The 27069-nt window shown below is 38.1% G+C and overlaps 1 pseudogene; it reads left to right on the top strand.

The window, feature by feature from the left end:
* The first annotated feature begins 9720 nt into the window (after positions 1-9720).
* LOC138986164 (U6atac minor spliceosomal RNA) lies at positions 9721-9823 on the top strand (annotated as a pseudogene).
* Positions 9824-27069: the final 17246 nt, after the last annotated feature.

Raw genomic sequence — 27069 nt, 5'->3', positions numbered from 1 at the left:
ACAGAATTGCAACCTACAATATTACACATATATAACAACTTCTCTGAATGTGACATATATTACTTTTCACTAAGGAGACATGGTATTTTAAAATGATGTGGCTAAAAGGATTCAAGCCATGATCACCAAAATTCTTTTTATCTATCTAAAATACTTTAATCGCCTGGGAATTCAACTGGTGAAAGTCATCTAAATGGTTTAATCTTTTGTTTTAATGTTTGGTTTTGTTAATGGATGAGCTGAAAAAAGGAGGCAGCTACTAAATCTGTTAGCATCAGAGTAGACAATAATCAAGAGTTCATCAAAATGTGTTAACAGAGTAAGAAGCCAGAAAAGAGAGAAAAAGGGAAAGCCACACCCTCTTGGTAAGATGACAGACTAACATTCATATCACACTATGACCAATAAACTATGAGGAACACTTATTCCAATAGAATAAAACCCAGGGGACAGAAGAATACCATCACTTCACAGCAAATAGAAGGGGAAAAAGTGGAAACAATGATAGATTTTACTTTCTTGGGCTCCAAAATCACTGTGGACAGTGACTGCAGTCACAAAATTAAAAAATGCTTACTCCTTGGAAGAAAAGCAATGACAAATCTAGACATCATATTAAAAAGCAAAGACATCACTTTGCAAACAAAGGTCTGTATAGTCAAAGATATGTTTTTTCAGTAGTCATGTATGGATGTGAGAGTTGGACCACAAAGAAGGCTGAGTGCTGAGGAATTGATTCTTTTCGAACTGTGGTGTTGGAGGAGACTCTTGAGAGTCCCTTAGACTGCAGGGAGATTAAACCTAAGGAAATCAACCCTTAATATTCATTGGAAGGACTGCTGTTGAGGCTGAAGCTCCAATACTTTGGTCACCTGATGTGAAGAGCCAACTAATTGGAAAAGACCCTGATGCTGGGAAAGACTGAGGGCAAATAAGAATGGGGTGACAGAGGATGAGATTGGTGGATGGCATCACTGACTCAATGGACATGAGTTTGAGCAAACTCCAGGAGATGGCACACGACAGGGAAGCCTGGTGTGCTGCAATCCATAGAGTCACAAAGAGTCTAACATGACTTAGCGACTGAACAACAACAAGAGAAGCTTGTGGGCTTCCCTAGTTGCTCAGTGATAAAGAGGCCTCATGCCAATGCAGGAGACTTGGTTCAATCCCTGGGTCAGGAAGGGCACCTGGAAAAGGAAATGGCAACACACTCCAGCATTCTTGCCTGGGAAATCCCATGGACAGAGGAGCCTGGCAGTCTATAGTCCATAGCATCACCAAAGAGTTGGATATGCCTTAGCGACTGAACAACAACATACATATATATGTATATTATAAGCATTAATATCAAACATTTTATTAATTATTCAGATTCTACAATTGATGTGTAAAATACAAATGTTTTAATAATTCCCACTTTTTTAGTTTACTTAGCAATTTTTCTTGATTTTGTAAAAAAAACTAAAACCTTAAATTAGCAAATAATTGTGGAGTAAATGAATTAAACAGCAGCAATACTAAAGAATTCTTTATATAGTAGCCAATCCTTGTAAGTCATATGTTAGGTATATTTTATTTATTGCATTCTGTTTTTTTCTTTTTATTATTTTCCTTCTATTGCTTTATAATTGTCCTGTGATATAATTTTTAGCTTTCATCATCTGTCTCTAGAATGTATTTACAGGGTGTTTTCCACTTTATTAATAATTACATTTTCAGAAGTAGTTATTATTTGAAGCTTTTATATTTTAGAATCAAATGTAAAAATGCTTTATGTTCCAACTAATTAGGTAAATATCAAGTTTTTCCTTAATCCCTATGGCTTTCATCCCACCTGTTACTTTTTAACCTTTTATTCATAGTATGTTATTCATATAATTTTGAAGAATTTTACATTTGCCTTTTCTTTACAGTAATATTTATGAGTTATTTTATCTCATTTCTAGTTTAAACGATTTAAGTACATATAGACTACTTTTTACACCCTGGATTTCTCATTCTTATTTATACTTGCTAAACTTTTTTTGATAGGATCTCCAGTTTAAACGATTTAAGAACACATAGACTACTTTTTATACCCTGGCTTTCTCATTCTTACCTATACTTGCTAAATTTTTTTTTTGGTAGGGTTAAAAGATCATTCTATAGCTTTATACATTTAAAAACTGTGATTTAACTCTTGAATGTTAATCTTTTTCTAAACTTTATTAGTGTGGCTCTACTAATTTTAAGAAACTGCTTCTTCAAAAACTGAAACCATCACTTTTTTTTTTAGATTTACACAAAAAATAACATTTTATTACCTCACCAATTTTCATACCATCCTTTCCTTCTTTAAAAAATCTCTCCTTTTAAAATAAATCTTCACAAGGTTTTCAAAAAGGATCTTTTAATAATAAGCTTTTATACAAAAAGTATTAGCTTCTGAAAGATAGTGTGCTTCTGCATAGGTTCTATGTGGGGGACAATTTTCTCTCATAATTCAAAGTTATCTCCCATTGTCTTCTGTCTGCCTTTGTTATTGCCTTTATTATTCTTGTTTTTTAACAAGAAATTATCACCTGATTGCCCTTTCTTTGCAGGCATTCAGCTCTTAATTTTGGTGACTTTTAGAATCTTCTCTTTGATTTATCTTCTGAGTTTTCTCATTATATCTCTGGGGATAGATCTGTGTTTGTTATGCCTGCTTGCAAACCATCAAGCTTTCTGAAACTGAGGACCTATGTCTTTCATCAATACTGGAACAGGGTCAGCTGTTTTGTATTTTCAAAATTCCACTTCTTCCATTCTCTCTATCCTCTTATTTTTGCTTTTGTATATGTTTTATATGTATGTTTTGCATTGTATATCAAAATATTTCTTTCTCAGTTTCCTTTCCTAGTTTTACTCTCCTTCACATTTCTCATATCTTGTCTCTATCTCCTATCTTAGGTTTTCTTTTTTTCAGATGTGTCATCCAGTTTACTCTCTCCTCATCTTATTTATTTATTCAGGGCCTTCATTGCTGTGCACAGGCTTTCTCTAGTTGTGGTGAAAGTGGGCTTCTCTTTCTTACAGGCTTCACATTTCCGTGACTTCTCTTCCTGAGGAGCACAGGCCCTAGAGCTTCAACTGTTGTGGTTCGTGGGCTTAATTGGTTCAGCCATGTGGAGTCTTCCTGGACCAAGGATCGAACCTGTGTCCCCTGCATTGGCATGTAGATTCTTAATCACTGGACCACCAGGGAAGTCCTTACCTCCTTATCTTTGGCTTATCCCATCCACTGGATGATTTAAAGCTAGTTCTTACATTTTTAATTTCTTAAAGTTCTATTTGATTTTAATCATATATGTCTGATCACATTGATATTTATTTTTCATCATAATTTTTATTTTCTTTTTTATAGTTTAACAACAAAAATTCATTCTTATCTGTGATAGTATATTTTGCTGGTTTTAATGATCATTTTTTCTCTTGTGCATTTAAAGACTTTTGGTTGTTAGTTTTTGTTTCTTGACACCTTATTTAAAGGAATTTTGAGGTGTCTGCAATTAAAATGCACCCCCTAAAGAAGACTTTAGTTTTCTTGTGCCGATATCCTAATAGCACTTAAAGAAAAGTGAAAGTGTTAGTTGCTCAGTCATGTCTGACTCTTTGGGACCTCATGGACTATAGTCCACCAGGCTCCTCTGTCCATGGAATTCTCCAGGCAAGAATACTGGACTGGGCTGCTATTCCCTCCACCAGGAAAAGCACTGAAACATGGGGACAATTAAAATGTACATTTTAAGTTGGATTTTTTCTGACCACAAGACATTTTCTTGACCCAAATTCAAGTAAGAGTAAGCTTTTCTTTAGAGGCTTTCACATGAAATTTTTTCTACTCTGTAAAGGCCAAGATAATTATAGATCACATTATTGCCCTTTGTAGAGTTTTTTTATGTTAATCAGCCCACTGTGAATATGGACTCTCAGTGGTTCCAACCGGAATGAGCAAATGTGTCAGAATAACCCCAAGGTTCTCTTTGCCCCAGTGGAGTTAAAGTTTATCACGTCTGAATAATTTCTTTTCTTTCACATCACCTCAGGTATGTATTTAGGAAGATGAATCTTTCTGCCTCTGACAGTATATCTAGGTGTATTCTCAAAAACGAAGTCCCTCTCATCATTTAGTATACAGTATTTTTAAAATAGTAAATTAATTTAGTTCTTAGTATACAAAGCTACTCACATATTTTTCTCTTTATTTATCTCCTAATTATTGACTTCACGTGTTCCCAGGTTTATCAAGATGAGTCTATTTCATTAAACTGTCTGTCGTTCAACATGAATTGGTAAGATAAAGTTTGGAAAGAATTTTTTAAAGTCCAAATAAGAGTAGTTTTTACGGGCTTAAAGAAGACAGAAGTTTACCTCTGTTATATAACATAGACATTCTAAGACAGATATGCTGGCTTCAATATCATCAGGGACCTAGGATTCTCCACATCAGATTTCTACTTCACAGTACAAGATGGCCATGTTAGCTTCAACTATCACACTGGAACTAAATCCAACAGAAAAAGATAACACTGGGACCCTGCTTTTGTCATAGGATATATACACTAACTCTACTCATATGACATTTGCCATGACCAGAAAACTGTCACATTGCAACACTTAGCCTCAAGGTGTTAGAAAATGCCAGCTTTATGCTAGCTAATCTTGTGCCTAATTTATATTCAAAGATCCTATTAGTGAAGAATAATACATAGAAACTGGGGAAGAATCATCATTTTCACTCCCAAATAAGCAATTCCAAAGTTGTCTCCAACTGCTGTACCCAACTTCAAGTCCAGGATGTCTAGGGATGTTCATTTCTTTTCATCAAGCTAGGATTTGACTTTTGATGTGCTAGTTATTTATACAACTGTGGAAAAACATAAGAGTAATAATCATAAAATTTTTCAAATAATAAGTGATTAGCAGCTGGTGGTACAGTAAGTTCTTAAGCTTGTCCAACTGGCAGCCCTTGATTCAACTTTCTGGGGAAAACTCCTTTGTTTTCTGTAGTCACAGTCTCTGTTCTTGGGAGGCTGTCCCCTGTCCAATAGCCTCCAAGACCCCACCTGAATATGCCCTTAGAGTTTTCAGAGCTACAGATGGTGCAGATTTGGGAGCCCTTTCAAAAGTAGGTTGATTTTAAAGTTTGAATTTTCACAAATTTTGTGATTTTTTTTTTTTTTTTTTGCTAACAATAATGCCCCATTAGAAGATTTTGATGTGTTTACTTGGTTTCAGGTACAAGAAAGAATAGCCAAGTGTTTTTGCCTAGACAATTTTTAACCCTAAAAGCTGATTTCATATATACTGTTTCCTGAACCCTTCTCTTGCATGAGTACTAAGTCACTTCAGTCATGTCTGACTCTTTGCAAACCTATGGGCTATAGCCCACCAAGTTCCTCTGTCCATGGGATTGTCCAGGCAAGAATACTGGAGTGGGTTACCATGACCTCCTCCAGGGTATCTTACCAACCCTGGGATCAAAACTCCATTTCCTGTAGCTCCTATATTGCAGGTGGATTCTTTACCATTGAGCCACCAGGGAAGCCCCAAGCCTTTTTAATCCCATGTTTGTGGTTTTTTGTTTTGTTTTGTTTTTACCAAAGAAGCTATATCCCTTAGTTACAAAACAATAGTCTTGGGTAGAAAGACAATAAGCTAACTTTGTCTCTCCTTTTGGGAGACTTGCGTAAGGGGAAAGAAACTCTTAACCAGTGAAGGTACCTACCTGCTGCTGGAAAGTGCAACTAGAGAGCTACTACTAGGAAGAAGGGAGGAGTAAAGAATATTTTCTGAGGTCTCTTCCATTAAGGTTTCAAGTACTGTACATGTCACTTCCACTTCATTGTATCAGATAGAACATATTCATATGACCATACTCACCTTTAACAGAGCCAGTCAAAAGGTCACTTTATTTCTGGCAACCATATGCCAAAAGAAAGCTTGGGGGGTTTATTACACTGTAAGTGAGGAGAAAAACATTCAAAGAGCAGTATCTGCCATCAGATGACTTGTTTGTTTTTAGCCCAAATAAGAGCTTGGGTCATGGAGCCAATGCTTGAGTTCAAGCTCTAGATCTGCTATTTCTAGTAACCTCTGTCAAGTTTGTTTCAAATAAGGATAATGTTATTGCCTATCCTTCAGAGTTGTCATATGAATAACATAATGTTAGCAAAATGCTGTACAATTTACCTAGAATAGTCAAATTCATAGATTCAGAAAATACATTGGTAGATGCCAGGGGCTGGGGTGAGGACGCAGGGAAGGAATGGGGATTTAGTGTTTAATGGGGAGATGGTTTCAGTTAAGGAAAGTAAAAATTTGGGAGATGGATGATGGCAAGAGTTGAGCAATGTGAATATCCTTAGTGTCATTGAACTGCACAGTTAAATATGTCTAAAATAGTGTTTTATATCATGTGATTTTTACCACCACAACAAAAACATTAAAAAATAATGTCAGCAGAGTGTCTAGCACTAACTACAGAGCTCTGCTGCTGCTGCTGCTGCTAAGTCGCTTCAGTCACATCCAACTCTGTGCGACCCCATAGACAGCAGCCCACCAGTCTCCCCCGTCCCTGGGATTCTCTAGGCAAGAACACTGGAGTGGGTTGCCATTTCCTTCTCCACAGAACTTTAGGAATATTTTTTTATTTTTTTTATTTAATTGGATGCTAATTACTTTACAATATTGTGGTGGGTTTTGCCATACATTGATATGAATCAGCCATGGGTGTACATGTGTTCCCCATCCAGACCCTCCCTCCCACCTCCCTCCCCATCCCATCCCTCTGGGTCATCCCAGTGCACCAGCCCTGAGCACCCTGCCTCATGCATCAAACTTGGACTGGTGATCTATTTCACATATGATAATATACATGTTTCAATACTATTCTCTCAAATCATCCCACCCTCGCCTTCTCCCACAGAGTCCAACAGTATGTTCTTTACATCTGTGTCCCTTTTGCTGTCTCGCATATAGGGTCATCATTACCATCTTTCTAAATTCCATATATATGTGTTAAAAATACTGTATTGGTGTTTCTCTTTCTGACTTACTTCGCTCTGTATAATGGTTCCAATTTCATCCACCTCATTAGAACGGATTCAAATGCATTATTTTTAATAGCTGAGTAATATTCCATTGTGTATATGTACCACAGCTTTCTTATCCATTCGTCTCTCGATGGACATCTAGGTTGCTTCCGTGTCCTGGCTATTGGAAACAGTGCTGCAATGAACATTGGGGTACATGTGTCTCTTTCATTTCTGGTTTCCTTGGTGTGTATGCATAGCAGTGGGATTGCTGGGTCATATGGCAGTTCTATTTCCAGGTTTTTAAGGAACCTCCACACTGTTCTCCATAGTGGCTATACTAGTTTACAGTGTAAGAGGGATCCTTTTTCTCTGCACCCTCTCCAGCATTTATTGCTTATAGACTTTGATAGCAGCCATTCTGACCAGCGTGTGATGGTACCTCATAGTGGTTTTGATTTGCATTTCTCTGATAATGAGTGATGTTGAGCATCTTTTCATGTGTTTGTCAGCTGTTTGTATGTCTTCTTTGGAGAAATGTCTGTTTAGTTCTTTGGCCCGTTTTTTGATTGGGTTGCTTATTTTTCTGGAATTGAGCTGTAGGAGTTGCTTGTATATTTTTGAGATTAATCCTTTGTCAGTTGCTTAATTTGCTATTATTTTTCCCATTCTGAATGCTGTCTTTTCACCTTGCTTATAGTTTCCTTTGTGCAAAAGCTTTTAAGTTTAAATGGGTCCCATTTGTTTATTTTTGCTTTTATTTCCATTACTCTGGGAGGTGGATCATAGAGGATCCTGCTGTGATTTATGTCACAGAGTGTTTTGACAAAGGAGGCAAGAACATACAATGGAGAAGAGACAATCTCTTTAACAAGTGGTGCTGGAAAAACTGGTCAACCACTTGTAAAAGAATGAAACTAGAACACTTTCTAACACCATACACAAAAATAAACTCAAAATGGATTAAAGATCTAAATGTAAGACCAGAAACCATAAAACTCCTAGAGGAAAACAAAGGCATGAGCTCTAGGAATATTAGGTAATTATGCTAATTATGATGCTTATAATAATGATGATAATTATTGCATGGTTTGTCCCATATCCTTTAGATTTACTTTAAGATACAGTGGGATGAAGCTGAAAATAACATTTCCTGTCAATTCTCTATATCTACATAACCAGTAACTACTATGTACCAGGTACTGTTTGAGTCACTGAGTTGAAAACAGTGAAGAAAACAAAGATCCTGTGCTAATGGAACTTCTGACAGTCATCTCTATTGAGCCTCATTGCCAATGGGATGACACCCCAGTCCGCTGGGTATATATATAGTAAATGAAAACTGTAATTTTCCAGCATGCATTGCTATCATAGATTTCCCTGAAGGCACATGCCTGCCTTTTCTCAAGGAACTGTGCTCCCAGAATAAACCAGCAGTTCACCTGATTCTTCCCTTAGTTATCTAAAGTGTCTCTTATTCTTTGCATGGATTTAAAATTATTTTCATAGGTGAGAAGCACAGGCGAGTGCTCACCCTGTGTTTTTACACCTGATACTATACGGTGAATAAAGTGTTCAGCATCCTCCTACTTTTTCCAGGTAGACTCAAAGTGCACTTTGTGCTCAAGTTTTGGAAGATTATTTTCAATCTATATCTGTTTGCCTTATAAATACTGTTGAATCATCCAAGATTTTACCAGTAGGTGTTTTGCCAGTCTTTACCTTTGATAGTTTTAAAATTTTGTCTCCCTCCAGGCAGGTCTGCAGAAGAATTTTAATTAGAGTTTTAGAGGAAACAATGCGGCTCCATTAAAAAGATACCATTTGAATCAGATTGCCATCATTTTCAGATAAAATTTTAAATACGTTAAAATCTTGACTACTCATTTGACTTGATTTTCTTCATGTAATATTTTAGCACTTCTTATGTTGTTTTTTAACATCATGAAGAAATTCTAGCCAAACTTACTTATGCAGCATCCTTACCATGAAGGTAATTTTATCATTTAGTGGAAACATTCTTTCCAAAATATGACAATATGTTTCTTAATATACCCACTATATTATATTCACATTATTAAATTTATAACTTAATTACAAGCTTGCTGCTGCTGCTGCTAAGTCACTTCAGTCATGTCCGACTCTGTGCGATCCCATAGACGGCAGGCCACCAGGCTTCCCCGTCCCTGGGATTCTCCAGGCAAGAACACTGGAGTGGGTTGCCATTTCCTTCTCCAATGCATGAAAGTTAAAAGTGAAAGGGAAGTTGCTCAGTCGTGTCCGACTCTAGCGACTCCATGTAGTGCAACCTACCAGGCTCCTCCATCCATGGGATTTTCCGGGCAAAAGTACTGGAGTGGGGTGCCATTGCCTTCTCCAATTACAAGTTTACCTAACCTATAAAATATAGAGTTTTGATTATTTCTGACTTCAAGCACATTTTTTTAAATGAGACTATTGTTTATTGATGGTACGACTTTATGTAATAAAAAATAATTATGCGATATTTACTTGAGGCTTGTAACCCAAAGTCTCATTCCCATGGATATCAGGACCAAAATAAATAAGAGCAATAAAACAATTGTCCTCACTATAAATCTACGGATCATTCTGTAACATTGAACAGAAGATAAAAAACAAGCTTTTTTAAAAATTAGATTTAGTGTTGTGTGAAAGGAGAAGGTTGGCACTCCCCTTGACGCCTGACAATAAGCATATGGTTAAGGCACTGCCACCTACGATGTGACATCTAACCACTGTTTTTATTGGGATTGACATACACACACCACTGTATATAAAATAGAAAACTAATTAGAACCTACTGTATAGCAGAGGGAACTTTACTCAATACTCTAATGATCTATATAGGAAAATAATATGAAAAAGAGTTGATATACGTATATGCATAACTGATTTCATTTTGCTGTATACATGAAACCAACACAACACTGTTAATCAACTGTACTCCATAAAAATGTATATACCAGAACACACTCAACAGTTAAATAAATGAGAAACAAACCTTTAAAAAGTAAAAATGAATAAAATAAAAGTAAATTTTAAATGAAATGAAAAACAATAATTTGTCAGTTCAGTTCAGTTCAGTCGCTCAGTCGTGTCTGACTCTTTGTGACCCCATGAATCGCAGCACGCCAGGCCTCTCTGTCCACCACCAACTCCCGGAGTTCACTCAAGCTCATGTCCATTGAGTCAGTGATGCCATCCAGCCATCTCATCCTCTGTTGTCCCCTTCTCCTCCTGCCCCCAATCCCTCCCAGCATCAGGGTCTTTTCCAATGAGTCAACTCTTCGCATGAGGTGGCCAAAGGGTGTTAATTATCTACAGAATTGTGACTTATTTTATAGATGAAGGATATTTCTTTTACCTTGAGTAAAAAATGCAAAAGCAAAATGTTCAAGGTGCGTGTCTTTTGAAAAGATTGGCTTTGAGGAATTTTAAACACTAAAATATATATCTCAAGCTGAAACACAAGGAATATTTTCCCATTGGGAAATACGAAGATTCATATTGTAATAATTAGTAAGTTTTAGCAAAAGAGCTGGATTCCAAGCCCCCTTCACTGTCTGTTTGTACATCTTTTAGATGTTAGGAAATAAAACAGGAAAGAATAGAACATAATCAAGAACTCTATTTTTATGCTGTTATATTCATTATATCTCTTAAATATTCAGCAGGGCATGCCGAGTAAGCAGAGGGATATATGAATTGGAAATTCTGTGGTGAACTCAGGGGTGAAGATATACATTTAGGTGATATTGGCATGTGTATGATATTTACGACCTGTTGACTAAAAATAGATCACCTAAGAAAAAGTAAAGATAGCAAAAAAAATTTGACTGTACTTTAGATTAAACTTATTTTGTTGAACACATTTATCTCTGTTTTCTTTTAAAGCCCCACTAAATAAGGGTAATGCAGTTAAAATTCTTTCTCTCTACCAGGACAACACTATCAAGAGATAAATAGCAAGTGGCAAGTGCAAGTGTGGTCAATAACTTTTGGAAGATAGAAAGCACATGAAAGAGGTAGGAGGCTGGGAAACTGGATCCTAAGTGCCATAAGGGTGAGGTCAATAAGAACAATTTATTCCTGTAAAGAACTCTAGGAAAAATACCAGAAAATCATTTACTGCAAAATTTACAGGTGAAACAGCAAGTTGAAATAGGAAGACTGGTGAAATTCTCCTGGATAGAAGAGCAGCTAGAACTTCACATCTTGGGACTTCCCTGGAGGTCCAGTGGTTAAGACACTGTGATTCCACTGCAGGGGCACAGTGTGGAACTAAGATCCTGCTAACCATGCGGCATGGCCAAAATAAAATAAGTGACTGTTAAGTTGTTAAAATACCATTTTAAAAAATTAAGAACTTCACAACACTTCCTCAGCCTGTTCTAGAAAAGTTTAACTAGGAAGCTACACAGATTAGAGAGGATTTAGTTAGTACACATACCATCTTGCATTTCAGAAGTTGAGAAGCTAGAAAACACCTCTGCTAGACTTCCTTGCAGCTGAGGTTCATTGTAAAGGCCAAAGCTACCCTGCTTCTTCACCTCTGATGACACGCATAGGCAGAAGAAGTTAGTGATTTCCCAAGGCTGCTAACTAGCTTCCATGTCCAGTCACTGGCTGTGTGAATGTCATGTTAGTCCAGCAGGTAAAGATGGTTCTAGAATCAACAGTGAGGTGCCCTCTTGATTCCTGCTTCTTGATATTGCAATAAAGTCTATGGGCTCTGTTTTCCTGATCCCAGGGTGCTGTTAGAGAGTTTAGTCTTGGGGTCAACAGGGCCAGTGATAAATCCCTGATTCCTAACCTTCTTAAGAGTAACATATATTGTGCATTCTTTCACAGGCTAGTTCTGGAGTGTTTTCCTAGGGATCATTTTTGAGAACCTTACCTGGAACTATTTCTCCAATCTTCCCAATGTATTTTTCTAAACAAAAATCTGTCTGTGTTAAATTCCTTCAGCTTAAAAAGGCCAGAGTAATTTCCCTTACAGATAAAGTAGTTGAAAGATGCCATATTTCAAAGAGGAGGTTTACAAAATGTCTAGATATAGGATGATCACACCCCCATTCTTACCCATTGGCTCCATTTCTTTCCAAGGATAATAGAAAGCTGCAAAACCCTCTTACTAATGCACATGCATACAAACATTGCACACACACACAAACACACACACACACAGTCATGTTTGTTTTCTGACAGAGTTCCTTACAGTCTCCCAGTTAATGGTCCATGCAGATGTACAGAATCCAACTGGCTTTTAGTAACTTAGCCTTAAGCACGAATTGACAAACAAAAATGATCAAATATTTGAGCAAGCCTTCTACATGTAGGGCTTCCCAGGTGGCACAGTGGTAAAGAATCTACCTGCCAATGCAAAAAGACACAAGAGACACAAGTTCAACCCCTAAGTCAAGAAGATACCCTGGAGGAGGAAATGGCAACCTACTCCAGTATACTTGCTTGGAGAACCCAGTGAACAGAGGAGCCTGGTGGGCTACAGTTCATTTGGTCACAAAGAATTGGACATGACTAAGTACGCACAAACATCACCATCTACGTGTAAGACAGAGATTTTAAAAAATAAAATAAGGGAAGAAAAAGAGAAAGGGAGGAAGCAAGGAGGGAGAGAAGAAAGACATGATGTGTGATTCAGCAAAAAATTTCAAAAATAATTAGGGGACTTCCCTGATGGTCCAGTGTTTGGGGGACTGCCTTGCAGTGAAAGGAGCGCAGGTTCAGTCTCTGGTCAGGAACTGGGTTCCCACATGCTGCAGAGCAACTCAGCCCTCACGCCACGACTGCGGAGCCTGCATTCTCCGGATGCCACGTGCCACAACTAGAGAGTCCACGTGTCGGAACGAAAGATCCCACATGATGCAAGGAAGATCCTATGTGCCGCAACTAAGACCTGATGCAGCCAAACGAATAAATAATTGTAAAAACTATAATTAAACGCTGTAGTGAAGAACAGAAGTATCATCCAGATAACTGATGTTTAGAGTAGGTTTTCAAAAGAAGCAGCCGTCAACATTCTGAAGGAGTAACCATTAACTGAAGAAGAAATTCAATAAAGCATGTCACAACATTTGGAGCAGAGATTTCCATGTTAGCCAAAACACATTTTCTTTTCCTTCTGGGCACAAACTAGAGCACATTTTCCAGAGACCTTGCAATTCACGGCCACTGTGCCTTAGACCCACAGAGGCATGTGGTCTGGGAATCAGCCCCCATAAAAACCATCCATGCTTGTGCCCATGGTCTCTCTTCCTCTCTGGGGCCTTTTGTCCTGAACAGTGACATCCAGAATGGGTCCCCGTATGAATGTGTGAAGCAGAGCCTTCTCTCACCACTGCTGGGAGTTGAGGCAAACAAGGACTAAATAAATCCATTTGATTTTGTGGTTGATATTTTCCAGCAGTTAGCTTAACCCAGCTGATTCAGAAGTCAAGTAAAATGATCAACGAGACTCCCCTTCCAAATTAAGCTGACAGAGAAAGCAAAGCAAGTCTCAATGGATGGGTGCACTGTGGGAAGGAAAACTATTATAACATTAGTCTCTTTTCTTCACCTAATTTCATCCTCTTTGTGTATCTTCCCCTTTATTAGACTCACTTTAAGAAGGAGTTCACAGATATACAAGCACCAAAGGGTACCTTATTCCCTTCATTCAAGTGCTGTGTTCTGAAAGTGGTAAGTACGTTAGCAGCAGATTCTTCTGGGGGCAGTGATTCCTGGAATATCAAAAGGCAGTTAAAATGAAACAGCCAGCTGCAATCATTGCCAAATGTTAGATTCTGTTAAAAAGCTGTTGCAGCAATCTTGCAAGGGAGAGACTGACCTCAGCATAAAGCACCTGCCCATACAGACCAGAGAACATAATAAAGAAGACAAAACGTTGCAGAAACATGTGTGCCTATGTTTGGGCAGGCTTGCAAACACACTCAACAATTGCCTCTCTAACCCTCCTAGTACACAAAGTACTGCATTTAACTCAGGTTAAATTTATATATAACAACACAGAGGATGTTCCAGGTTGTTTTCCTTGCTCCATCAGTGTTCTCACACTCATCTCAGAAACATGGCCTGAGAATCAGTTTTTCCCAATGTAGTCCAAAGTACCTTAAAACAGGGATGCCGTTTTGCCAGAAGTCATCTTCTAAGTCTGAGAAAAGTTAAAACTAAACTTCAGAACTCCTGAATCTTCTTTATTTGATTAAATATTACCTTAATTTGCTAAGTACCCACACATACATGCACGCACCCTGGCAACGCAATTATGGTAGAAGGAGAGTAAGTAGAGAATAAAATGGTTTGGCTTCACTGCTAACAGTAAAGAATCAAATGTACTCTGATCTTAGTCCTAAATAACATCATGGTTATTATCTACCAAACACAATGAAACAAAGAAGTCTATGATGATGATTTTGCACAAGTAGTATGAGGTAATGAGGAACACAGGAGGTTATTTAGACAAATCCAAAATATTGACTGATGTGTCCTAATATTTTCAAGATTCTTCATGTACACAGTGGAATATTACTCAGCATTAAAAATAATGCATTTATGAATCACAGTTATTTAGACAAATGAAAATATTGACTGATGTGTCCTAATGAAACTGTGAACCTATTTAATGCATTTGAATCAGTTCTAATGAGTTGGATGAAACTGGAACCTATTTTACAGAAAGAAGTAAGTCAGAAATAAAAACACCAATACAGTATATTAACACATATATATGGAATTTAGAAAGATGGTAACGAGGACCCTATATGTGAGAAAGCAAAAGAGACACAGATATAAAGAACAGACTTTTGGACTCTGTGGGAGAAGGCAAGGGTGGGATGGTTTGAGAGAATAGCATTGAAACATGTATGTTACCGTATATGAAATAGATCACCAATCCAAGTTTGATGCATGAAACAGGGCACTCAAAGTCAGTGCACTGGGACAACCCAGAGGGTTGGGATGAGGAGGGAGGTGGCAGGGGGATTTGGGGAGGGGGAAACATGTACAGACATGGCTGATTCATGTCAATGTATGGCAAAAATCAACACAATATTGTAAAGTAATTAGTCTCCAATTAAAATTAATTAATTTTAAAAATAAAATAAAAAACATTCTTCTCATCAGAATTATAAGATGATTCAAGATTCATGTTGCTCAGACTGTCTTAGGTTCCATTTATAAAGTATTTTTAACACCACAAGTCTTGTCAAAACTACAGCTACACATATATAGTTAAATGGGTGTTTGAAGAGAAGAGTTAACAGCAAGTCTAAATTATTTTTCTGTGGAAAGAATGACCTCAGAATTACCTCTCTTAGCATTGTTTCCCTGGAAACCGAATGGTTTAAGTTAAACGTAGGACATAAGCACAGTCACTAAGAAATGATGTTTATTGCAAAACTGATTCAAATTTGGTCAACTGTATTTGGGCTTGCTGGGCTGAGAGTGAGCTATTAAAACCTGTTGATGCATAGACCTCAGATTCCTGTGTGAGGTGGACAACTTTTCATCAAATTGTTCCTTGAGGGACATGAAAACTTTGCTCAAGGATGTTACAAGATACTGGTCCAATGTTGAGGGAGCCTAATCAAATTCAGGACTGTTTCTGCATCAACCCACACGGGTTCATACTTTACAAAACAACTGATGCTTGGGTGGCCTATACATCATGTTCTTAAGTACTGTAAAGATTCCTCTTGAAGACAGCATTCCTGTAACTGCCAGTTATGTTGGGATTCTTGCCCATATCTTTGTACAAAACTAAAGTGAACATGGTACCAGATTATGGCCCATAGTTGTGTGAAGGAAAATGCCAAGCCATATCTGCAACTCTCTCCTATGTTATGTAGAGTAGGCATGAAAGTCATGCACAGATTTTTTTATCTGTGCTATCATTATTTGCTAGAGTAAATGACACAGATAGTTTAAATGTTTTAACATGTCTAGTAAAAATTAAACTGTATCTTCACATTCTGAGCAATGCTATTTATAATTTAACTTTCCAAATGCCTATTCTTGCTAAAGATACATAGTTTGGGGGGGATTAAAAATACTACTATAAATGCTCCATGATTTAAAAATGTATTTTCTCTTCCTTTTTTACTTTATGTGTCTTTAATTAATACATAACTGCATTTTTTAAAACACTGTTTGGTAAGCTAGACTTTTTTAATTCACAAAATTTTATTGAAAGATTATTTATTCATTTATTACAATTTTGGTTATAGTATGGTTTATAAGCAAATTTTATGTCCTAGTTTTAAAAGATTTATGCATTGTCTTTTAACTATATAAAGATTTGCTTTACCTATCTACTTTTTTCTTTACTTATGCCCATGTTAAACCAAGAACTGTATACCTTGAGGTTGATGACATCTACCAGAACTAGCTGGCTTATGCTGAACAAAAATGCTGGCCTATTTTTCAATAGGACTTCTCTGGTGGCTCAGACAATAAATACTCTGCCTGTAATGCAGAGGACCCAGGTTCAAACCCTGGGTCAGGAAGATCCCCTGGAGAAGGGAATGGCAATCCACTCCAGTATTCTTGCCTGGAAAATTCCATGAACAGAGGATATTGGGGGACTATAGTCCATGGGATTGCAGTCAGACACGACTGAGAAACTAACACACACTCTTCAATAGAGGCCAGAAATCTCACTTAAGATGTGAAATCCACAAGTTTTAAAACATTGACAGCCAGGATGGAACCCACTGAATTTTAAATGGTGTCCTTTGTCCTCTTTCTCCATTATTTTAAAAAATTTAACACCTCTATCTCTACCTTAGTAGGTTAGGGCCATGGTCATCCATAAGCTCGCACAAATACACGTCATGTCCTTGGGTTCAACGTCACAAAGCGTGTGAGCAGAAATGACTGCCCACTTTAGGTTTAAACTTAAAGCATTTTTAAAATTTTTGTTCTTCCTCTAGTCCCTCTTTCCTATGCTATATCACAGACATGGCATTGTCCCAGCTTCCAGTATATAAATTAGGGGAAAGCAGAGCAAAAATATGAAGGAACCTGTGTTTCTAAAGGCCAGACATTTTGCCAGTCTGTACCACTGACCTTGAACTGATACTGAGAAGGAAGCATTTCAAACACACTTAAGTCAATTTATTTTGAGAACTCTGTGTTACTACAGAAAACAATTATTTAAACTAACACTATAACTCATTTAATGTATATTTTAAAAGTTTGTGATGGAAATAATTTAAAAAAACATCTCTTGGCATGTAAATTGACATGATAGGCCAGTATTTCCAGTCTAGCCCTTACCTCCCACACCAGTTTCATTTCCTCGATGGAGCAATACCAAACTACAGTATCTCTCTGAAAATACCCCAAAATGGGGTTTTAAATATGTTGTGCTCAATGCCCGAAATGGGCTTTTACCACTTTCTGTCTGTGGAAGCCCTATTTATTAATTAGGGATTCCCTGTTGGCTCAGATGGTAAAGAATCTTCCTGCAATCAGGTTCAATATCTGGGTCAAGAAGATCCCTGGAGAAGGAAATGGCAACCGACTCCAGTACTCTTGCCTGAAGAATCCCATGGACTGAGTAGCCTGGTGGGCTACAGTCAATGGGGTTACAAAGAGTCTGACACAACTAAGCAACTAACATTTTCACTTTTCTTTATTATTTAAGACTAACCACCAACATCTCATATCGTCAGACTTTCCCTTAAACTGATAACGTGACTTAAATGCTAAATAATAAAATGATAAATTTTAAGACTACCCCAACATCATCAATTCATTGAATATTTTTTTAGCTTGCACTGTCATACCCTGGGTGTCCTAGGTGGAGCTCGTAGTAAAGAACCTGCCTGCCAATGCAGGAGACATAAGAGACACTAATTTGATCCCTGGGTTGGGAGAACCCCCTAGAGGAGGGAATGGAAATCTATTCCAGTATTCTTGACTGGAGAATCTAGTGGACAAAGGAGCCTGGCAGGCTACAATCCACTAGTTCAGTTAGTTCAGTCACTCAGCCATATCTGATTCTTTGCAACCCAATGGACTGCAGTATGCCAGGCTTACCTATCCTTCACCACTCCCAGGATTTGCTCAAACTCATGTCCATAGAGTCGGTGATGCCACCCAACAATCTTATCCTCTATCGTGCCCTTATCCTACTTCCTTTAATCTTTCCAAGCATCAGAGTATTTTCCATTGAGTCAGTTTGTCACATCAGGTAGCCAAAGCATTGGAGTTTCAGCTTCAGCATCAGTCCTTCCAAAGGATATTCAAGACTGATTTCCTTTAGGATGGAATGGTTGGATCTCCTTGCAGTCCAAGGGTCTCTCAAGAGACTTCTCCCCACCACATTTCAAAAGCATCAATTCTTTGGTGCTCAGCTTTCTTTATGGTCCAACTCTCACATCCATACATGACTAGTGGAAAAACCATAGCTTTGACTAGAGGGACCTGTGTTGGCAAAGTAATGTCTCTGCTATTTAATATGTTGTCTAGGTTGGTCATAGATTTTATTCCAAGGAGTAAGTGTCTTTGAATTTAAGGGCTAGTGTCACAATCTGCAGTGATTATGGAGCCCAAGAAAAGAAAATCTGACATTGTTTCCACTGCTTACTTATCTATTTGCCATGAAGTGATGGGACCAGTTACCATGACCTTAGTTTTCTGAATGTTGAGCTTTAAGCCAACTTTTTTGCTCTTCTGTTTCATTTTCATCAAGAGACTCTTTAGTTATTCTTTACTTTCTGCCATAAGGGCGGTGTCATCTGTGTATTTGTGGTTATTGACATTTCTCCTGGAAATCTTGATTCCAGTTTGTGTTCCATCCATCCCGGCATTTTGCATGATGTGCTCTGCATATAAGTTAAATAAGCAGGGTAACAATACACAGCCTTCATGTACTCCTTTCCCTATTTGAAACCAGTCTGTTGTTGCATGTCCAGTTCTAACTGTTGCTTCTTGACCTGCATACAGGTTTCTCAGGAAGCAGGTCAGGTGGTCTGATATTCCCATCTCTTGAAGAATTTCCACAGTTTGTTGTGATCTACATAGTAAAAGGCATTGGCATAGTCAATAAAGTGGAAGGAAATGTTTTTCTGGAACTCTTTTGCTTTTTTGATGATCCAACGGATGTTGACAATTTGATCTCTGGCTCCTCTGCCTTTTCTAAATCCACCTTCACATACTGTTGAAGCCTGGTTTGGAGAATTTTGAGCATTATTTTGTTAGGGTGTGCTGCTGCTGCTAAGTCACTTCAGTCATGTCCAACTCTGTGCGACCCCATGGACTACAGCCCACCAGGATCCTCTGTCCATGGGATTTTCCAGGCAAGAGTACTGGAGTGAGGTGCCATTGCCTTCTCCATGCTAGTGTGTGAGATGAGTGCAGTTGTGTAGTAGTTTGAACATTCTTTGGCATTGACTTTCTTTGGGGTTTGGATGAAACCTGACCTTTTCCAGTCCTGTGGCCACTACTGAGTTTTCCAAATTTGCTGGCATTTTGAGTGTAGCACTATAACAGCATCATCTTTTAAGATTTGAAATGGCTTAACTGGAATCCCATAACCTCCACTAGCTTTGTTCATAGTGATGCTTCCTAAGGCCCACTTGACTTTGCATTCCAGGGCATCTGGCTCTAGGTGAGTGATCACACCATCATGGTTATCTGGGTCATGATGACCTTTTTTGTATAGTTCTTTTGTGTATTGTTGCCACCTCTTCTTATTATCCTCTGCTTATGTTAGGTCCATACTATTTCTGTCTTTCACTGTGTCCATCTTTTCATGAAAATTTCCCTCGGTATCTCTAATTTTCTTGAAGACATCTTTAGTCTTTCCCATTCTATTGTTTTCCTTTATTTCTTTGCATTGATCACTGAGGAAGGCTTTCTTATCTCTCCTTGCCATTCTTTGTAACTCTGCATTCAGATGGGTATATTTTTCCTTTTCTCTTCATCTTTAGCTTCTCTTCTTTTCTCAGCTATTTGTAAGGCCTTATCAAACAACCATTCTGCCTTTTTGCACTTCTTTTTCTTGGGGATGGTCTTGATGACTGCCTTCTGTAAAATGTCATGATCCTCTGTCCCAAGTTCTTCAGGGACTCTCTATCAGATCTAATCCCTTGAATCTATTTGTCACTTCCACTGTATAATTGTAAGGGATTTGATTTAGGTCATACCTGAATGGCTTAATGGTTTTCCATACTTTCTGCAATTTAAGTCTGAATTTTGCAATAAGGAGTTCATGATCTGAGCCACAGTCAGCTCCTGGATGTATTTTTGCTGACTGTATAGAGCTTTTCCTTCTTTGACTGCAAAGAATATAATCAATCTGATTTCAGTCTTGACCATCTGGTGATGTCAATGTGTAGAGTTGTATCTTGTGTTGTTGGAAGAGGGTGTTTGCTCTGACCAGTGCATTCTCTTGGAAAAACTCTGTTAGCCTTTGACCTGTTTCATTTTGTACTCTAAGGCCAAACTTGCCTGTTACTCCAGGTATCTCTTGACTTCCTATTTTTTCATTCCAGTCCCCTTTGATGAAAAGGACATCTTTTTTTGGTTGTTAGTTCTAGAAGATTTTGTAGGTCTTCATAAAACTGCTCAACTTCAGCTTCTTCAGCATTCCTGATTGGGGAACAGACTTGGATTACTGTGAAATTGAATGGGTTTACCTTGGAAACAAACAGAGATCATTCTGTAATTTTTGAGACTGCACCCAAGAACTGCATTTCAGACTCTTTCATTGACTATGAGGGCTACACCATTTCTTCTAAGGGATTCTTGCTCACAGTAGTACATATAATGGTCATCTGAGTTACAATCCATAGGGTCTCAAAGAGTCACCCAGCTGAAGTGACTTAGCATACACACATCTCATAACCTGGCCAGGAGAATAGTAACACAGAGTATAGAACTGTTCTGCTTCCCAGAGGCCCTCAGTGTCACCTTTCTTACAATATCTTAGGTTGTATTGTTCTCTCAAATCTTGAGCTTCGATATATCTTATTTATACACTCACTATGGCATCCTTCATGTTGATAATATTGACATCTCTGCATGCTACTCCCTCCTCTGTATTCTAAGCTCCCTGGGGGTCACTCTAAGCCTTATTTATTTTTGTTTCCTGGGAAGTGAGCCTAAGATGGGAACAGACACTGAAACAGAGATCTTCCTCACTTAAAGCTTTGTTGCGGAGGTGAGTGAGTCTAAGAAGAGGGAGATGTTGAACCAGACAGAATTGTAACAGAGCCCTCTGCTGATCCCACAGAGAGCCGTGGAGCCAGGATGACTCTTCAGAGCTCGCTCAAGTCGATAGCTTCTTAGCTGCTTCCCTTATTGAACACTGTATTTGAGTTGCCCCTAGGGAAGGAGTGACTTAACTATGAGTAAGCTCTCCCCCTTGTGCTGAGGGAAATTCCCTGAAGACAGACTCATCTATGAGCTGCGAACTGCTAACCTTCCCAGGAGCTGGAGAAAGATGAGGTCCTCAGGGAGATCCAGACAATTGAACATGGATAGTTTCACTGTAGTATCATTGTCACTGTCCAGGGTATGAAAGTGTCTACTACATAGATGCTTATTGAATTAATAATATCGGGATACAATCCTACTACTGAGGAAACAAAAATTGAAAAAGACATGTGTACCCCAATGTTTACTGCAGCACCATTTACAATAGCTAGGAAAATCTTATGGATGGAGGAGCCTGGTGGACTGCAGTCCATGGGGTCGCTAGGAGTCGGATACGACTGAGCAACTTCCCTTTCACTTTTCACTTTCATGCATTGGAGAAGGAAATGGCAACCCACTCCAGTGTTCTTGCCTGGAGAATCTCAGGGAAGGGGGAGCCTGTTGGGCTGCCGTCTCTGGGGTTGCACAGAGTCGGACACGACTGAAGCGACTTAGCAGCAGCAGCAGGACATAGAAGAAACCTAGTTGTCCATGGACAGATAAATGGATAAAGAAACTGTGGTACATACATACAATGGAATATTCAATTCAGTTCAGTTGAGTCGCTCAGTCGTGTCCAACTCTTTGCGACCCCATGAATTGTAGCACGCCAGGCCTCCCTGTCCATCATCAACTCCTGGAGTTTACCCAAACTCATGTCCATCGAGTTGGTGATGCCAACCAGCCATCTCATCCTCTGTTGTCCCCTTCTCCTCCTGCCCCCAATCCCTCCCAGCATCAGGGTCTTTTCCATTGAGTCAACTCTTCGCATGAGGTGGCTAAAGTATTGGAGTTTCAGCTTCAGCATGAAACTTAAAATGGAATATTACTCAGTCATAAAAAGGAACATACCTGGGTCAGTGCTAATGAGGTAGATAAACTTAGAGTCTATTATACAGAGTGAAGTAAGTCAGAAAGAGAAAAACAAATATTGTATGTTAATTCATATATATGGAAACTAGAAATATGGTACTTATGAACCTATTTTCAGGGCATCACTGGAGATACAGATGTAGAGAACAGATTTATGGACATGGGCAGGTGGGGGAGGGAGAGGGTGGGACAATGGAGAGAGTAGCATGGAAACACATATACTACCATGTGTAAAATAGATAGCCGGTTGGAATTTGCTGTGTGATTCAGGGAACTCAAACCTGGCCTCTGTGACAACCTAGATGGGTGGGATGGGATGGGAGGTGGGAGGGATTTTCAAGAGGGAGGAGACATAGGTATACCTAAGATTGATTCATGTTGATGTATGGCAGAAACCAACACAATATTGTAAATCAATTATCCTTCAATTAAAATAAATAAACTTAAAAAATTAAGGGAAAAATTTTTGCGTTAAAAAGTTGGAAAAAAAATGTTGGGACAGTCTTAAAATGTGTTACCTGATGTTTGTGAAATGACTGATATGGTCTTGCTGGGCATAGTTTCTCAATCACTGGCACCATGACATGTGGATTATATGTATCAACTTACTGATTCCCTGTCAGCACAGCTGAGCAGGATCTGTGGAATCAGAACTGTGATTCTGTAACATCAGGTTGTGAACAGCCTTCTCCATCTACTATATTCAGTCTCTTTAGAGTATTTTCATTTTCTTTGTGTGCCATTACATGGAAAAGATTCTGAACCACAGAAATAGTGGTTCTGAATAGCAAGTAAAATAGAGAAAATAGGTCTCCTGAGGACTCTTCAAGTCATAAGACTTCGTAATTTTACTTGTAGAAAACATGACAGGATATGCACTTTACTTTACTACCGGAAAACTATGATTTAGTATAAGAGAAAAAGAAATTGAGGTGATTATTTTTCAATATTAAATTCCAGTAAGTAACCATGTCTCTAGTTCCTGAAGCTATAATCCTAGACATAGATCTAAGCTCATTAATGACCATGGGACTGATGGAGCCCAGAAATAATAAAGGAATTTCAACAACAGAAGTTAGGTGGCCTCAACTACCATCACCATCTAAGGGACCTTGAAATGGGGAGTGGGGAAATGATGGATAAAGCACAGTGTCCATAGGATGAAGGAGATAGGCAGCCAGGAAAAGTGCTGTTCAACACCTACATGAAATAAAAAGTCACATAGCCAATACACTGGAAAAAAAAAAAAAAAGAATAGGGCAGTTGCATTAGAAACAAGGCAATGTGTGGAAGAGGCTTGTGAATGGACATAAGAGAATGGGCATATAGTGTAAAGATGCTTCTATCATATGTTATTAAAACCCAGGATCTCTCACAGAAAAACATTGAAATACCAAAGAAGAAATGGTTCAGCCAATGACAATAGCCAAATTCCATTACAGGACTCTCCATAAGTGATAAGATGATCACATGAACAGAGTGAAAGTAGTGAAAGTAGAAAGAAAACTTACGCATGGACTTAAGAGATGGAACCCTGCTTAGCAAAAACAGATATTGCTGCTCCTGAGTGTGCAACTTTTCAGCAATGAAACCAACTCTGGACCCTTGATAAGATGCTGTTCATCAAGAAAACCAATCAGCAACTTGCTATCAAATTGAATACAGCCGGTATTTTCCCTCCTGAAAGTACTGGTGATTTATCTTCACAGATATAGACACTTTTTTCCTGGTATGGAATCACCTTTGCTTCCTGCAGAGCATCAGTCATCATCATAATGCAGGGACTCATGGAGTGACTGATCTGTAGACATGGAATCCCACACAGCACAGGCTTTGACTAGAGAAGGAGGGGTAGCACCAAGCCTATGACCATGCAAACAAAAGATCATCTCATGTACCCCAGTTTCTTAGAATAATGAAGCCTGATTCCTCCTGGAGGAATCATGTTGAAAGCAAGAGATACCAAAGTCTAGGACAGAGTGACTTTTCAAATTAAAGAGCATTGTGTGATGCTTTTCTTTTCTCAATAAGAATAGGTAGGTTCAGGAACCAAGGAATTGGAGCAGGAGTGGCTATGCTGACCATCCTTCCCAATGACCTACTGGTATATTTAGTCTTTCTCAGGACTGCAACTCTAATCTCTAAAGATTTAGAAGTCCTGGCCTCCAAAGGGAGGAGACTCTTGCTATAGCAAGAGTCCCACTGAATCGGAAGAGTGGCCCTCAGGAAATGTTCAATATCTTGTGTTTAAGAAACAGGAGGTGAAAAGAGAAAATGCCGTATTGTCACTTATGACTGATCCATATCAGAGGATAGCAGAGCTGGTTTTACACAATAAGGATAGAGAGAAATAGCTGCAGAACCCAAGTGATCCTTTTGGGCACCTTCTGGTCTCACTAACCATACTACAAGTATAAATAGATATGTGTAGTAACTTGGACTGATAAGATTTTAATTATTAAGTGTTTCAATATCCTGGATATTAGGGTTGGATCATATACAAGCTACATATCACATAGTAGGCATCTTGCATAGTCAGTCATTTACCATTGATTCCTCCATTTCTCAAAACTTGTGCTCCATCCTATAGACTTTTTGTTTCATCTAGATTTGTATTCTATGCCTTTTCAATGAAGAATCCATAAGAACTGATAACGTCCAGTGAGATAATCATTGTTGGCAAGGAAACGTTTAAGCCAAAGTCTATATTACTACCTATTGGAATAAATAACTCCATCAAGGTAAAGGCCTCAGACTGTCAAATGCTCTGTGGTTTATTTAACTAGTCTACAAGATTGCTTTAGTTAATCTGGCTATGAAACATCTGTCTGTTATATGGTTTCTGCTTATTTCTGATTTTTTTTCCCACTTCTCACTATTTTCAGTGAATTTGGGTAAGAGAGGAAATGATTACCCACTCCAGTATTCTTGCCTGGAGAATTCCATAGATGGAGGAGGCTGATGGGCTACAGTCCTTGGGGTTGCAAAGAGTCAGACTCCACTGAGTGATTAACACTGTACTGTACTGGGTAAGAGAAGAAAAAAATCTTAAAAATGTTTGTTATGGAGTATAGTTTCAAGATATGACATACTCATGGAAAAATTGCAATTTGACTCATCTAACTTGTAGGTTTGCACATTTCCATAAGCCTTTGGGAATGGTATATTCTGAGATTGGGAGGCATTTCTGCCCTGTAGTTTGGGCAGGAAAACATTAGGCTCTCATTCTAAGCGTGCTGCTTACTTTCCACATGAGCGAATCCCATTAGACCAAGTGGGCACAGCGACTAATTCTGAGCAGATGTCAAGTTGACTTAAATGACTGAGGCACAGAGTGCCAGGAGACTTAAGACTCAAAGCAGCTACATTTTAATGAAGGAAGACATATGTGAGGGATTTGAAATCTGCAATGTTTTTTCGCCGTCTTGGCCAAATGAGCAGTTGCTGTTTTGCTGTCCTAGAACATTTGTTATCATGTTGACATGGATTAGTTTAAAGCCAGGAGATTTGGCTTCTATAGTCCAAGTATTTTTCTTATAAAACAGGTGAATCCAAAGTCTTATGGTTCTTTCCAGTGATAGAAGAAATTTATATTGATTATAAAAGAACTTCTAACTATCCAGTCAAATGTGAAAAACTTAAATGGAAAAATACAATGGCAGTGATTGTGCTAATATTTGGTTTGCTTTGTTTCACTAACTTTTTTTAATCTTTATTCTCATCATAACACAGGTATAGGTATCCTACTTAATAATAAGAGTCAATGATCCACAGGGAAAAAATTAATAAGGCCACATAAGAAAAAACACTAAAAAATGTAGAGTAGAACACATACCTATAAACACACACAGAGTTTTATAGATGAGGAAGAAGTTGCTTAAACCTACAAAAATGGAGTTATAAAATGAAGGGAGGTAAAAAGGAAAGCCTTTTTGTAAATGTGTAAAATATTTTTAAATGATGCTGCTCTACCAAATATTTGAAGATCCTTTAAGATTCTTTAAGAATGATCTCTAAAAACAATACTCCTATCAACAGAGTTGCAGCTTTGAGAATGGGAAGGCATCTTCCTACTTCACAATAAATATGGTCTTCCTGAACATGCTATTTTGTGATGCTGGAAAGCCGCACTGTGCCTTATCATTGTTAAGTTCTCTCCTTTGCTTGTGTGCATGGTACGGACCAGCTCATGTCAAGGCTGACATACTGTTTTTACACACCGTCTGCTTGGGTCTCACCTTGGAAGCCAGATCTGGAGCATTCTCACTCTGACATACAGCTCTTACATTACCTTAAATTATAATTTATTAATGAGTTATGTTTTCCTTCTTAGGAAATTATGCTTCATCTTTAAAAATATGCATGACCAGACTTTTAATTTAAGGGAATACAGAAAAGCAACAAGAAAATGATGTAACACTATTCCTCATATCCCAGACATTTTAAGAAAAAATTAGCTATTTTAGATTCATGCAATAGAGAATAAGTACATATATTTCTATGGCATTTATTACAAGCTAAGGAAAATAATCTCTTTTTTTTCTGGCCCTATATTACAGTGTAAAATTAACTGACAAAAATGAAGAGAATTTCAAAGTAGTAGAGATGGTTTGTTGGAGAAAAGAAAAAAGTAAAAACAGTCTGTGATTCTATCACTCTAAGTTATAATAACAAT

The sequence above is a fragment of the Bos mutus genome, chromosome 28 (genome assembly GCF_027580195.1).
Source record: "Bos mutus isolate GX-2022 chromosome 28, NWIPB_WYAK_1.1, whole genome shotgun sequence".
In the NCBI taxonomy this organism is placed as follows: Eukaryota; Metazoa; Chordata; class Mammalia; order Artiodactyla; family Bovidae; genus Bos; species Bos mutus.
Note: the sequence above shows the minus strand (reverse complement) of the source record. Positions and strands in the feature narration are given on the sequence as shown.